The 15,317-nt window shown below is 43.2% G+C and overlaps 1 long non-coding RNA gene across 1 annotated transcript in view; it reads left to right on the forward strand.

Annotated features, from left to right (window-relative positions):
• The window catches only part of LOC109685570 (uncharacterized), a 229,554-nt gene that overhangs the window by 21,047 nt on the left and 193,190 nt on the right, over positions 1–15,317 (forward strand). Inside the window, exon 2 of the long non-coding RNA XR_012441885.1 lies at positions 186–2,043. This is a non-coding gene — a long non-coding RNA (uncharacterized lncRNA). The remainder of the gene's footprint in view (positions 1–185; positions 2,044–15,317) is intronic.

A 15,317-nucleotide genomic window follows, 5' to 3' on the forward strand; every position in this document is an offset into this window, starting at 1 on the left:
TAGCTAATAAGGCTACTTGTGTGATCAAATGGGAGAATATCAAACAATTCAGATAAATTCTTGGCAAGTATTAAGAATGGTGGCTGTTCCTAACAGATGGGTCCTCCTCTTCCTTTCTCTCTGTTTCATCATCATCACTACCAATCATCATTTTCATTTCATGCCTCGATCTCTTCCCTCTCTAGGTTGAAAATCCCTCAAAAAGCAGAGGTTCTGTTGCAACCTACGCCCTGTCTTCATCTGGTGGAGTCTCCTGCACTTAGCTGTGGCTGCTTAATAAATACAATTACTCTCTACCTCTCTTTGTAGCTCTATAAACACATGGTGGATATTTGTATTCTAAGACCTATGTTCCCAGCATTGCTGCAAGAAATGGAGCAGCTCTGTGCACAATCACTGCAGGAGAACTGTCATTTCACAAATGTATTGGGAAATACACCAATCAGCCTGCTTGTTCATATCATCTTGTGCTCTCTGCAGGACTGAACCAGGCGTGGCCATGTCAGCTGTCGACATCAGGAGCCCACGGTCTACCACCCCTTTGTGCTTCCCACTTGTATTTTGCTGCTCTTCTGTTTTTAGCACAAAGAAACTTCAAAAGATTTATCTGACTATTTTCATTGTTTTGGGCTGGTAAACCTCCAGTTTGGAGAGCAGCATTTTTCTGGTTTTCCTGATTTTAATAAAGTCTTAGTTATAAAGGAAAGATTAGGCATAAGTGAGTTCAGAGTTTAAATAGGCCACACAAATCACGTGGTCCAGGCAGGTTTGTTAAAGTAAAAGTGTTAGCCTCGCTGGACTTGTGCTCACTTCTCTGCTGTTGTGAAACTAGAGGAAGATGGGCAAGGGGGCGGCTGCTAAGAGCCCTGAGACCTGACCATGGTGATGAGTGACGCCCAGAGAAGCCCATCCCATAATTTCTCTGCCTCCAAACTCCATCTCTTTATTCTGAATCTTTCCTTTTATTAAATATAAAACTCTCCATCATCCCATTCGAGATCTACTAGGAAGGTCCAGGCGTGGTGGTTCACGCTGTAATCCCAGCTATGTAGGAAGCGGTGACAGAAGAATCAGGTCTGAGGCTAGCCCAGGCAAAAGTTTGAGACCCTATCTGAAAAATAAGCTAAAGGGCTAGAGGCATGGCACAAGTGGCAGATGCCTACCTAGCAAGCAGAGGATTTTTTCACATAAAAGAAGAAACTTCCCCAGACCTTGAGACGCCTCTCTGCAGCTGACTAGTCGTCATTTCAAGCACACAAGGAACATATGGCATTTTGTTTATGTGCTTTTGTAGTATTGGGGGTTAAGCCTACGGCCTCACACTTGTTAGGAAAGTGCTCTACCACTAAGACCAACTAAAGTTAGGTCTTTTCTGTCAAAGGTGTTAACGTAAAACTTTCACTGGGTAGATGCCAGCTGACCTCCTGAAACTGCCATCTACGTGCTTTGTGAGACGTTGCTGCAAGGTTCTTGTGGTCAAAGAGCCGTTTATCACCAAATGTCCTAATCTCAAACTTCTTGCTTAAAGATGAATATTGCCCAAAAGAATTTTTTTGTTCTCCCTACTTCAAGGTCCTCCTTACCCCACGTGCCTCCTATTCTAAGTAACCAATCGCAAAGATTGTGAACCCAAAACCATCCATCAGGGTGAGGGGCAGAGAGATAAAAACTGAGCTGACTCCTGCTCACTGTGTGTTCTGCCTGTCAGACTATGGCCTGTGGCTGCACCCTTCTGCAGAAGTAAAACTTTTCTTTTTGCCTTGCTGAGTGACTCCCGCATGTTTCTTTGATCACTGCTTGGGAATGGCATTTCTAACCATCCGGGCACCCAACATGGGGCAAACTTTGTTGCCGTAGGGATCGCAGGGACCCCCTTCTTAGAGGAGATGTGTCCTGCTACTTAGTTGCTGTGGCCTCTGAGTGGGGAGATCTGCCATCCCAGGCCAACAATGAACCCAAGGTCGAGAGTCACTCAGCAACACAGAGAAGGGGCCCCTACAGAAAGCACCATGGCGGCCAGGGCAACTCTGTGCACAGACCAAGGTAAGGATATTTCCTTGATGGCTGGGACATCCCGGGAGTTGTATGGGTGTGACTGGGACTTGTCTCCGACACCAAGCAAGTGCTGACTTTGGAGAAAAAGAAAGAACTTTGGGTAAAATCCAAGAAATCTCCAATACTGGGGGCGGAGGGTGCTGGGCTTTTCCCGGGGAAATAGACACAACAGAGGTTAAGGTATGAGTAACAAAAATTAAGTTCCAAAGAGGGAGACGCACAAGAGTCCAGATGCATCATCCACCATTCCATCAGAGAGGCCTCTGGACATGGTTTAAAAGATTTTTCTTAGAATGCACTCTAATTTTTTTTGTGTGTTTGGGCCAATTTGTTTACAGCATTGGACAACATTTTATTTGCTCCTGGAATTCCAGTTCATTTTATGCACGCTTAAATTGACATTTTTTTCTGGCATGCTTAACTTATAAAAGTTTTGTGTGTCTGTGTGTGCGTGCATGTTTATGTGTAAGCATCTTCAAAAGGGTTCTTCAACTGCTGTTATAAGGTTAATGTGATATTCAAGGTAACAACAACAATAACAAAAAAAATCCCAGGGTATTTATGTTAAAGATCTCTGTTTATAAACTGCTAACATATGAATATGTAAACATCTTGAGGGTGGTTCTTATTGTAGAGTCAATGTAAAGAAATTGTTACTTTCACTCTGTTCTGCTGCTGCTACTTTTAAGAAAAGCAGTTTTCAAACATATTTCAGTCAGGTCTCACTAAGATGCAGATACTCTGGCTCAGACCAGAGGAGAAAAAAAAAAAGGAGGGCCTCAGCCTGCAACAGAAATCTTGGAATTTAGGTAATTAAAGAAACGACCTTAGCCTGCTTCATTCTGTGGTAAATAAAATCTGGGATTTAATTCTGTTTTATAATCCATGAGTCTATTAACATATGGGCTTTCTATAAATTGTTTATATACAAAAAATAATTTTAAGGTTGCAAATTCATGCAAATATAAGGTCTAAGTTAAAAGGTTTTATAAGTTATTTTCAACAAGGAAAAAATATAAAAGGTATTAAGGATATGGTTTTCAAAAATAAAAGGTTAAAAAACACTTTTAGATAAAAAAGTGTTATAAAAAGGTTTGTAAGATCAAAATTTAATGTACTGATGTTAAACTAAAACTTAATTCTCTAGGCTTATAACAACAAGGCTGTCTTAAAATATTGTTCTGTTCTTGAAAACATTTACAAAAACTGTCTTAAAAAAAGGTTTTTGTTTTGTCAAGATAACTGTCAGGAATTTTTGGAGCTTCAGGTTGATCTAAAAATTTATCAAGACAAGTGTTTATTAAAACACAGAGAGGTAAGAGGCAGCTGAGCACAGGGAGTACTGCTGCACTGATATGAGGGTTGAGACAGATTTACTTATGTAAAGCAAAGTTAAAAAAAGAAAAACAAACAGCAACAACAACAAAAAAACCAAAGCCAAAGTACACCCTCCAGATAGGATAAAGAGAAAACTCAAAAAGAAGCACTACTATGGAGTCAACAGAGTGGAGGTGTTCGTCCTACTCCTTCCTCATGTCAGGCAGAGGGAATTTTTGGTCTGGGATGCCCAGATTGAGCCTGTTATTTTAGGGGGTTCCATTGACGACAGGTTGATGGGATCCTGCTGTATGTCATGAGCCACCTGTTAATGTCAGCAGTGTGATCCCTTATCAACATCTGAGCCAGGATTCTTGGCCATTAGGTTTCCTAACTCCACATTTAATCCCCATGAATATTTACCTGTGTTCTCTGGTGATTTTTGGCAGGGTTTTGACTACTGAGGTAACCAAGTCATAACTAAATAAAAGTTCATTTAAGAGTTGGTTTATGTAAAAATCTAGATGACCTCATAATTATGGTTAAACACCTATTGTCTTGGGTGATTCTAATGACAGCAAAATGGTGTTTTCAGAAGACCTTGGTTCTTTTGATCCAGCATGGCAGAATCTAAGCAGAACACATGGGTGTAAATGGGGTTTATTAAAAGTTAAGAAAGAAAATACACAGGGAGCAGGTGGGGTCCACTGGTAGAGAGAGCATGCTTCTGCTCTTAAGCTGCTTTAAAACCCACACTAACCCATGGGAGGGCAGACCCAGGAGATCCCCACCCAATAATGAACGAGTGGGGAGGGGCACGGGCTGCTCCCAGCCAGGTGAGGGTGGTCTGGGACATCCCCAGGAACCTACATGAGCCTCAGATTTTTCCTACTTCCAGCCTGCCTCACAGTCAGCACCCTGTATGTGTCTGTGATTGGGGTATTTGGTATCACTGACACTGTACCCCTCTCTCCCCCACAACTGATGGGAAAATCTTAAGGTTTTACTTCAAGAGTAACAACTAAACTAAAATGTATATGTAGCCTCTATAGATCTGTGATGCTGTTGCTGGCTCCTGTACATTAAATATATTTGTGTTTTCCAAGTATGTCAAGTCTTCTAAAATACAAAGTTTATAGAAACACTGTAACAAGAAGTTAGTGGTACTGATATACTGTTCTGTTAGTTGCTAAATTGTCCCTCAGAATTTTAACCATAGTTCTTTTAAGTTTTTGTCATTACAGTTCTGATCCTTCTGGGACATTTACAATTGAGTCCATGAAAAATAGCTCTAATAAGTGCTTATGTGTTAACCAAGTGGGTTTTTTTGGATGTCTCTTTTTTGTTGGATTTTGTTTTGTTCTGTCCTTGTCTAGAAGCCCACAGCCTAACTAAGCTCCTTCTAAGCTTAGTTGCTTAAATTTGGCCAAAAGGATCTAGTTGGCACTGACTCCCACCTGATCTGCTTGTTACTCCCCGCCTCCACCCTGTCCATGTGGGACCAAGATACAGAAAAAACCAAACCAAACCAAAATACATCCTCACGATGAGGGACAAAACCGACCAATTGAGAAAGATCTTTGGGCTACCGCCATACCACACTGAACGCGCCCAGTCTTGTCTGATCTTGGAAGCTAAGCAGGTCAGCCTGGTTAGTATTTGGATGGGAGACAGATCTTCAGAGGAGACTGCTCAGAGACAAGGGGAAATGCCATCAAAGTTCAAATGGAGTCATTCATGCCTGACCTCTCAAAAATAACCAAAGCTGAGAGGATTGAGGAAATGGTTCTGAAGCATGTGTGGCTGTCTGGCATTAAAACCCTTTCAGGCACAAACTCATGTTTTTAGCTAGGGTCTTCTACTTAAATAGAGACAAAGTTACTATTTTTTACTAGTTCTAAACATGTCCTTTGATACTTAAAGATGGTGTTTTTATTTTTGTTTTAAACAATGGATTTTTCTTGGACATATATTCTCCTTATGTATTGTTGCCATGGTAATTATATTCAGTACAAGAAAAACAACAGGTTCAGACATTTAAAAAATGTACTCTAGCCAACACCTGCTATAAGTATGAGAAAAAAAAGTTAAATCTTGACTACTGTCTTTGACCTGGTTCCTCCCTCTACTGGGCCCCTGGTCTCTTAATCGGCTGGTCAAGTTTGTTTCTTCAAGGTTGGAGATAATCAAGCTCCAGATGGTGATGGATACAAAGCCACACATGCTAGGGACCTCCTCCTGATACCATGGACTCCTTGATATAACCCCCTTCGACATCTCAGAAGAGACACTGACTGTCTGGGGACCCCTCGAGTCAATGCCTCCTTTCCTGACATAAGTCAGGGTTACCTCTGAAGAGGGGGGAATATAAGAATACAAATGTAAGGAAAAATAAAATAACAAAAATGTCCCTGGAGATATAAATATAAAGGAACAAATGACAAAAGTAATTTTGTTTAAGATAAAGGAGACAAAAAGACATACTTAAAAGCAAAACATTTAAAAAGACGGAAAATCAGCTTCACATTGCAGGTGCTGAGTCACAAAACACTTTCCCAAAATAAACAAAGTGGGGTTTCACCAAAATAATGAGCAGTCATCATAACATATAGGTAACAAGCCTCAAGGACAGGACAGAATAACAAGGCCCTCTTGAAATGTCCAGTCTGATAAGGATAGAGGCAACTAGACGTCAGCCTTAACCAAAAGTCAATTAATACTAGCAAAGTTTGGAGAAAAGAACTACAAATAAAAGAAAAGGGGGAACTGAGAATCAATTAAAGTCAGGTATTTTCTGTCAAAGGAGTTAATTTATAACTATCATTGTGTAGAAGCCAGCTAACCTCCTGAAAATGCTGCCTACATGCTTTGTGAAACGTTGCTTGACCTTGAAAGGTTCTTGCGGTCAAACAAAGAGCTGTTTATTTTCAGATGTCCTAATCTCGGTCTGCTTGCTTAAAGATGAGTATTGCCCAAAAGAATTTTCTTCTCCCTACTTTAAGGTCCTCCTTACCACACGTGCCTCCTTTTCTAAGTAACCAATCTCGAAGATTGTGAACCCAAACCAGTCCATCAGGGTGAGGGGCAAAGAGATAAAAACTGAGCTGACTCCTGCTCACTGTGTGTTCTGCCTGTCAGACTATGGCCTGTGGCTGCACCCTTCTGCAGAAGTAAAACTTTTCTTTTTGCCTTGCTGAGCGACTCCCAAGTGCTCCATTGATCACTGTTTGGGAATGGCATTTCTGACACCACTGAGCCACACCTCTAGCTCTATTGTTTTTGAGACAGGGTCTCAGTAACTTTTGCCAGGCTGACCTTGAACTCATGATCCTCCTGCCTCTCTGCCTACCCAACAGCAAGAATTACAGTTATGCATCACCATGCCTGGCTACATCTCTGTTTCTTAATTAGGCTGGACAAAGAACTCACGGTTTCCATAAATTAGCCAAGATTTTGAACTTACCTATAGTGACAATTCCTTGCTTTATTTCCTTCCTAGCCTATACCTACCTGCAATTTTGCTACGTACTTCTCGATTCATTTAGTCATTGTCAGTGTAGCCAGTAGACTAAGGACCCTGCAGGGGAATGTCTTATATTACTATTGCTGTAGTCACAGTAGCTAGAACAGCACCTGGCTTGCTAGCAGTACTCAATAAATACTTGCTGAATGGATACGTGGGAGGATGGACTAGTGCACAAGGTAAAGATGGTACCCCGCGTCTTCTCACTTTCTGGTTTAAGAAAACCAGCCATGACAAGAAAAGCAAGCACAAAACACAGAGGTCCTGTGCCTTCCTTGCCCACTACTTCTCACGAGCACCTGTCAGCAATACAGCATTCTATTTTCAAAATCCGTCTTGAGTCATCTCCATAGCTACAACCCAACCAGAAGCTGCCACAATCTGTCCAGGTGCAGAACCAAAAGCCTTTTTACTGGTGTCTCAGTTTCCCTCCAACTCAATCTGTTCCTTCCCTTTGATTTGTCCATGACTGTATGTCACAGACAATCTTGCAAACCCAGAACTGTTGGCAGGCAATCCAAACTGGCCTTGAGGTCTTCAAAGTGGTCACAGCCAGCCCTTCCCTTGTTTGTCAGTGTCGTCTTGTGTTATCCTGGTTCTGGCCTGCTGTGCTCCAACCACTTTGGTTTTCCCTCTGTAGCTGGGATGTGCCACATTCTTCTCACCCCTGGGACTTTGCATACAGCCTACAGTTCTCTTCCCTAACTCTTCATCTCCCTGGGACGATGCTGCCTTTGCAGAGACCCCTCCTGCATCTCCATGTGTGTAGGGGACATTGTTTTGGTCTTTGTCCTCCTCTTTTATTTTCTTTATTGTATTTCTTTATTTATTTCTTTATTTATTCATCTGTATCAGCAGATGATGGTGGTCTGTTTTCTCCCTCGTCTACACCAGGACAGTGTGAACAGCAGGAGGGCAGATGCAGCAGCCGTCATGCTCACTGTTGCCTTCCCAGGGCCGAGCATGAAACTACTAGCTAAGGTCTAAGTGGCTGCTGGTATTAGTTTCTTTTTGCTGCTGTAACAAATTAAGACAAGCCTGTGACTTAAAATGGTGCAAATTCATCTTGTACAGTTCTGGAGGTCTGAAGTTCAAAAGGGTCTTACTGGGCTTGAATCACGGTGTTCCCAGGCACAGAAGGTTCTGGATGTGGTACAGGAGAATCAGCCTGCCTTCCTCCCTTCCTTCCTTCTTTCCTCCCTTCCTTCCTCCCTTCCTTCCTTCCTTCCTTCCTCCTTTCCTCCCTTGCTCCCTTGCTCCCTTCCTCCCTTCCTCCCTCCCTCCCTCCCTTTCTCCCTTCCTTCCTTCCTTCCTTCCTTCTTTCCTTCTTTCCTTCTTTCCTCCCTCCCTCCCTCCCTTCTTTCCTTCTCTGGATGTGATATGGCAAGACAACCAACTTTCTTTCCATCCTTCCTTTTCCTCCCTCCCTCCTTCCCTTCCTTTTTTTTTTTTTTTTTTTTGGCAGTACTGGGGATTGAATGGGGTGGGGGTGAGGGAATTTGTGCTTGCTAAGTAGGCCCTCTACTACTTGAAACATGCCCCTAGCGCTTTTGGCATTGGTTGTTTTTGAGATAGGGTCTTTCTTTGTGCCCAGGCAGGCCTAGACCACAGTTCCTGTATGTGTGGCTCTTCATGAATCTGGGAGACTGGCCCATTCCCCAAGCCCAGCCATTAGTTGAGATGGGGTTTCAAGAACTTTTTGTCTAGGCTGTCCTTGAACCACAATTCTCTCAATTTCTGCCTCCTGAGTAGCTAGAATTACAGGTTTAAGCCAGTATACTTGGCTTTCCCTGCTCCTTTTTTTTTTTTTTTTTTTTTTGGCAGTACTGGGGTTTGAACTCAGGGCTTTGCGCTTGCAAAGCAGGTGCTCTAATGTTTGAGCGACACATCCAGCCCATTTACTCTGGTTATTTTGGAGATGGGGGGGGTCTCTCAAACTATTTGCTAGGGCTGGCCTCAAACCGCAGTCCTCCTAATCTCAGCCTCCTAAGTAGCTAGGATTATAGGTGTGAGCCACCAGCACCTGGCTTCCTTGCTCTTTCTTTAAAGGCAGGCTCAGGTCTCCTTTCTCCATCTCCAAAGCCAGACTTGTTGTCTATCTTTGCCTTTCTTTCATAGGCATACAAACCTAAACCTCTGACTCGCCTGCCTCCCTCTTCCACCTTTAAAGACCCTGGTGGCCATATCACCCTCACCTGGATGAGCTGACCTAATCTCCTGTTTCACAACTAGTGGGTTGGTGCTCTTCATCCCACTCGCATCCTTTAAGCCCTTCTGCCATGTAATGAAACATATTCACAAATTCTAGGAATTAGGAGGTGGATATTGTAGGAGACCATTATTCTGCCTTAATAAATATGCATGGAATAGTTGAATAAAGAAATGGTCAACTAGCTTGGAAGCTCTTTGTGGGCAAATGGCTGTATTTACAGTTCTTTTTACAGCTTTCTGTGCTTGCCTAAGCCAGGCTAATAGTCAAGCTGAGTTTAATTACTCTGACGGGTACTTTCAGCTTCCCACAGGAGAACAGAGGACTCGGGGATGAGTTCTTCCTTTAATAATCAGCCTCAAAAGAGGATCTGAAGACCCTTAAGAGACTAGGTGAAGAGGGTCTTCAAGATCTAATTAAATATCTAATATTCTTTGGAAGGCTTGAGATTTATCATCAGTGCCTCTGAAATTGGCACAGTCTCTCCCAGAATGACGAATGTGGGCATTAGAAACATTTGCACCTCCAGTGATTCCAGCCAAGGTGATTAATTTCTGGGAGATTAATAAAGGAAGCCCCAGGCCATATTTTTCAATCAAGAAGGGGGTGTTTGCACCGACCTGGATTGAATTCCAACAGTGGAGTGGGTAGAAGTATGGAGATGGATATTTCCTGCATACCACATGGATGGTGGCACCCTCACCTGTGAGTGCAATGAAGCCATGAATCTTGCTGAGAAAAGCCACAGACATCCAGCATTCTATAATTTCATGTTTCCCCAAGGACAACAGTGCCAAGGCAGTCAGTTGTGCACAATGGGTTTTCTTCTCAGATGAGACCTCGAGTTTATCTGTCATATCTCAGGCTATTTTTAGTGACGGTGATTTAAAAACTTAAGGAGCCTCTCTCCTCTCTCCAGGCTGAAGCACAGAGTTGCTATGCAACAGGACTGTCTCCCTGGTAGTTCTCACATTCTCTAAGATTCAGTGCACTGGACCTTGTCTGAAAACAAGAAAAAGTCAGGTGAGGCTAGCTCATGAAAAGAAAGAGCACTGGTTTTGGCATCTCGCCCTCCTGAGTCCTTGTGCCACCTGCTATCAGCTGCATGGCACCAGAGACATCTCTTTACCTCCCAGGGCTTGTTTTACCACATGTCTGATGGGGTGTTATTAGCATCTAATTCATGTTTCTGTGTTGAGCAAATATAATTATACAAATAAAGCGTTGAAGCATGGTGGTTTTAGCCAGGCATGATGGCTCATACCTGTAATCCCAGCTAGGAAGATTGGGAGGATTATAGTTTGAGGCCAGCCTGGGCAAGAAGTTAGTGAGACCTCATCTCACTGGGCATGGTGGGATGTGCCTATAATCCCAGCTATTCAGGAAGCTTAGCTAGAAGGATTGTGGTCTCAGACCCAGATCTCTGGGCAAAAGAATAAGCTCCTCCCTAGAAAATAACTCAACCACAAAAGGGCTGGGAGTGTGACTCAAGTGGTAAAGTGCCTGCCTAGCAAATGCAAGGCCCTGAGTTCCAACCCAAGTGTTGCCAAAAATAATATGGTGGTTTTATAAAAACAGTGGTTTACCTTTAATTTGCACAAAATGAATATTACACAATAGTGTGCAAAACTGAGGAAATTCTATCTGCTTAACACTTTAGCGCTTCTTTACCTCTTGTGTTTATTAGAATCTATCACAAGTTCTCTATGGAACTAAAACCAAAATAGCAGCACAAAAGAAATGCAAATGCTCCAAGGAGACCCCATTTCACAGTGTTTACAAAGTGCTGTGACTTCCTGGCTTTGCTGTCTGTGTGTAGTGGTGGTGCCCTGGGTTACTCTGACAGTAAGAAAGGTCCACGTGCCTCTGTGCAGATTTTAGGCTGGGAAGTTCCTCAGCAAGCCTGGGCAGCATCTTGGGTTCTCATGGAGGGCTGGTGGCCTTTTGCTCATCTGCAGAGCCCTCTGTCAGATCCTTTCCCCGGGGACAGCATTTATTGATTGCTTACACTGTGCCCTTAGCTCGTTGATGTTAGAACGATCACTTTATGGCAGAGATATTATTACAGAGAGGCCGAGCTACTTACCTGAGGTTATTCAGCTAAGAGGTGCTAGGCCTAGACTTTGTAAACGGGCTTCCTTAATTCCAGACTCTATTTTCCTAACTGTACTACCTTCCATTTTGCCTTCACACAAACGATGCCCATGGCAGGAAAGGTGACACTGTGGTCTGAATGTCTGTGTCCTAGCCAAATCCCAGTGTTGAGATCAATTCCCCAATGTAATAGCAGGAAGAGGTGGGGAAGAGTGTAGCCCCCTTGTGGATTGAATTAGTGCCCTTACAGAAAAGGCCCAGGGGAGCTTATCATCCCTCCCACCATGCAAGGACACATACATGGTGACATCTGTGAGGAACAGACTCTCAGTAGACACTGAATTTGCTGGCACTTGACTTGGACTTCCCAGCCTCCAGAGTTGTGCACCATAAATTTCTATTGTTTATAAATGACCCAGCTTAAGGTATTCTGTTGTGGCAGCCTGAGTGGACCAAGTTAGGTAATATTTTATATCAGAGGAAACTGAGTCTTGAGAAAATCACATGAGCTGATGTAAATGGCCAGACTGTCATTAGAAGCGAGGTTTTGGATGTCTAGAACAGTGTTCCTTTTTTCTCTCCCATTGTACTTCATTAAAATGCTGGAGAGGGGCTATTTTAGATTCTTTACAAAGGAAATGCATACACTCCTATGACCCATATAGCAAGTTCACGGTTTGTAGGCTTTATTCTTTTCTGAGTTCTATTAGATTGAGATGGTGCTGTCACCATCTGGCAGGTGTGTGCCTTTAAAATGGAGTTTTTGACAGTGGTGCTCATGCAGTCTCCCTGGGGCCCAATGCAGATCCTTCTTCTTGGAGCCCAGGAAAGGTCTGTACCACCTTTCTGGCTTGCTTCCAGGCCATGGTGTACACAGTTTGAGGAGCAAACGTTTTGAGGGTGAAGGCCCTTCTGTAAGTTGACTGACAAATAAGAACTCATAGTCTGAGGCCAGCCTGGTCCGTGGCTTCCATAGGACGTGCTCTGTTTGCATATGACATACTTGGAGACAGTCTTTAGTTCCAGAAAGCATGATCTCTTTGTCACTTTACTGAAGTAGGTGGCGTTCATAGTCTATCTGCTTCTGGTCATTTTCCTATCACTAGTTGAAAAATTCACTAGTTCTCCACTCTTAAGAAGACGACAGAGTAACAAACGTAAATGAAAAGCAACTCCAGCCTCAATATCAGTGATCGACACGGCGAGTGTGGACTTTGTGGCAAACCAGATTGCTGAGGTCCCATCCGACACAGAAAGCAGTTGTACAACTCTCACAACTGTGCCTGTGAGGACTGCAGCTGTATGTGGCCAAATTTTCTGATTTTTTTTGAGGGGGAGGGTAGGAAGGCTGAAAAATTGGAATTTGATTAGAAATCTCTTCCTTTAAAATCCTTGGCTGCGCTGCCTTTCTGTTTGTTTAATACTGCGCAAAGAAAACAGCTCTGTGAGCAAACTTTCCACGCAAGCTACCAATTTGTGATCTGTGAGCTAGTCCAGCTTCATAATTTTACAGCTCAGGGAGCCAAGAGGAAGAAAGCCATCCGTGTGTACTTCGACAGCGACCAGAAGACTTGGGGGACTAAGGCCAGGTTTCCTTGTGTCAGTTTCTCCCTATGCCCATCCCAATGCACTGTTGTCATTCTCTCTCGCCATTTTGACTTCTCATTGAGGGCAGGCACCATTCTTAAATTTAAGTTCCCTGAAAGGAAATTGGAACAGAGACATTCTAGTGTCAAAGGCTCAAGGATGTCTCAGGTGACATTTAAGGACTTAGCAATCACACTATTTCTGGCAATAAGAACGGATACTAAGAATCTTCAATTCAACTTCCCTCCAGACTCAGATACAGTGTGCTGTTCTCTGCAGATAATTTGTCTTAGAACATACTGTGTTTGCAAAGTCATTAAGCCCCACGTCAGTTGTTCTCTGGAGCATCCTATACTGAATTTATCCAAATAAAATAGTTTTAGTCATCTGAAACCAGAAGCTCTTGCCAGCTGCAGAATTTTATTATAGTGGAAAACTAACAAAATAGCTATTTCATCTGGTAAAAATCCATGATGATGGGTAAGGATTTGTCAGTATTTTGATGTAGGTTTTTAATGTAGTCCAATGAATTGATGGGGTGGCATGACTCCCTTTGAGGACATTCAGAACACAAGGTATTGATTTTTCATATTCTGGCACGGAGTCTCTGGCCAGGCTATCAGTTCTAGAGGGATAAACACATAAATGAAGACTGTAAAGATTGTCAGATGGACAAGAGGAATTCATGCAGGAATTAAATGACAAGAGAGAGGATCCGGTGCTACTGTTCTCAGGAGATGAGTGACATGGGGCCAATGGGACGCTGAGTGCTGGAAATAAGTGGGAAACTTCTCTGCAGGAAGAGTGATGATCAGAAGAGGCCTGACGGTCTCTGGATCAGGACAGTGTATTTTTCCCACCTCTATAATCCCAACACCCAGCCTATGACTTAGTAAGTGCTCAAGATAGATCCTAGGTTGTCTTACTGTTAATTATGAAGTGGTTGCTGTGTTAGACCCACATATTCACAAGAACCCTGTTGGACAGATGCAACTACCATTTTCATTTCACAGTTGACCAAACTAAGGGTGGGATAGTATGAAGGTTGTCAAGGTCACACGGCAAGTAGACAGCAGGACTGGGAGGCCAGTCTCATTCTTAAGTCCACGCTGCCTTCTCTGATTTTTATATGTCCTTTGACTACAGGGAAGCGTGAACGCATACATGGATGAACGTCTCAGGATCAAGTCCATCATGGGATCCAGGAATAAATTTCTTGGATTTGGTAGCATGGCCGATCTCAGATTATCCAGGGAGAATCAAACTCCCCAAAGTTGATTGCCATTGCTAGGGAAAGGAGAGCTAGCATCACATTGTCCAGGATCTCAAGTGCCCAGCTACTGGATGTCTCGGTAATTGCTTAGTTTCCTGGTCCTGGAGCTAAGTGTGTTATCAAACCTTTGGTTCCCTGAGCTGGATGCTGATTAGAATGATGAGAGCAGGGCTTTGGAGAGAAGGAAATGGTTTATTAATTTTCTGACAAATTAAGGTATATGGTGGACTTAACATCCCGGGAACTGCAGACTCTGTTTTAAGAAAGATGGGTTTTTAAGGGAGACCCCCAAACTCTCAGAATTTCCTAGACCACTTATCTCCATTGGTGTCAATGCCGGTCCATTTCCCATTGGTGTACCACCTTCTGAGGCTGAGTCTGGCTAACAAAAGTTTCCTCTGGAGGTAAGGAGTATGGTAGCCCAGCAGTGATGGCTCTGTAGGTGGCCACAAGAATGTTCATCTTGAATTCCTCAACATAGGGACATGGGAGGGAGAGGAGACTAACAAAAGGAAGATAAGAAAAGGCTTAGACTTGAGCAATTGGACATTCGAGGCTGGCTAGCAAAGTGATTTAGTTACTAAAATTATGCCTGAGCGTACTTAGGATTCCTTTTCTGCTACAAGTACAGCCCCAATCTTGCTTAGAACTCACAGATGTCTTTAGGTGGTTACCTTAAATATTTCAACCCTCAGAATCCTTACCTAAAAGTGAGGTATTTTGTATGGTGGTTGGGACGATTAATTGATGGTATATTTGCAAAGTTCTTAGCACTTGGCCCAAGGCACAGTAAACATGTGTCTCAGGTCTGTAGTGATTTAACGTTTACTTAAAGGACAGGGAAGAGAGGAAGAGGAGTGGCCTCAGGACAAATGTCTCCCCAGCCTTTGTGGGTGATTGAGAAGCCACTGATGTGCTGTAAAGTTCCAGGAATCCTTGAATTTAGGATCCTGCTCCTTCCTTCTAGGAGCCCCCTCAGGTTCTTTACAAACTGTGGGTTCCTCAACATGGAAAGGATGGAGTTACTGGAGAATGGTCTAAATGAGTCAAAAATCTTAGGGAAAATATTTTAAGAGCCTTGACTGCTGTCCCCCTAGACTGGAGACAGAGTCAAGTTGTCTGCCATTTTCTCAAGACAGCCTGATGGTGGATGGGACAGTTGTGTTCTCCATGGGCTGGATGGATTCCAAGGTCACTTTCTGACCTTCTCCATGCAGCTCTCCCTCCCTACCCAGGCTGATGCAATGATGATGAAATAT

Source organism: Castor canadensis, chromosome 15 (assembly GCF_047511655.1).
Source record: "Castor canadensis chromosome 15, mCasCan1.hap1v2, whole genome shotgun sequence".
Classification (NCBI taxonomy): domain Eukaryota; kingdom Metazoa; phylum Chordata; class Mammalia; order Rodentia; family Castoridae; genus Castor; species Castor canadensis.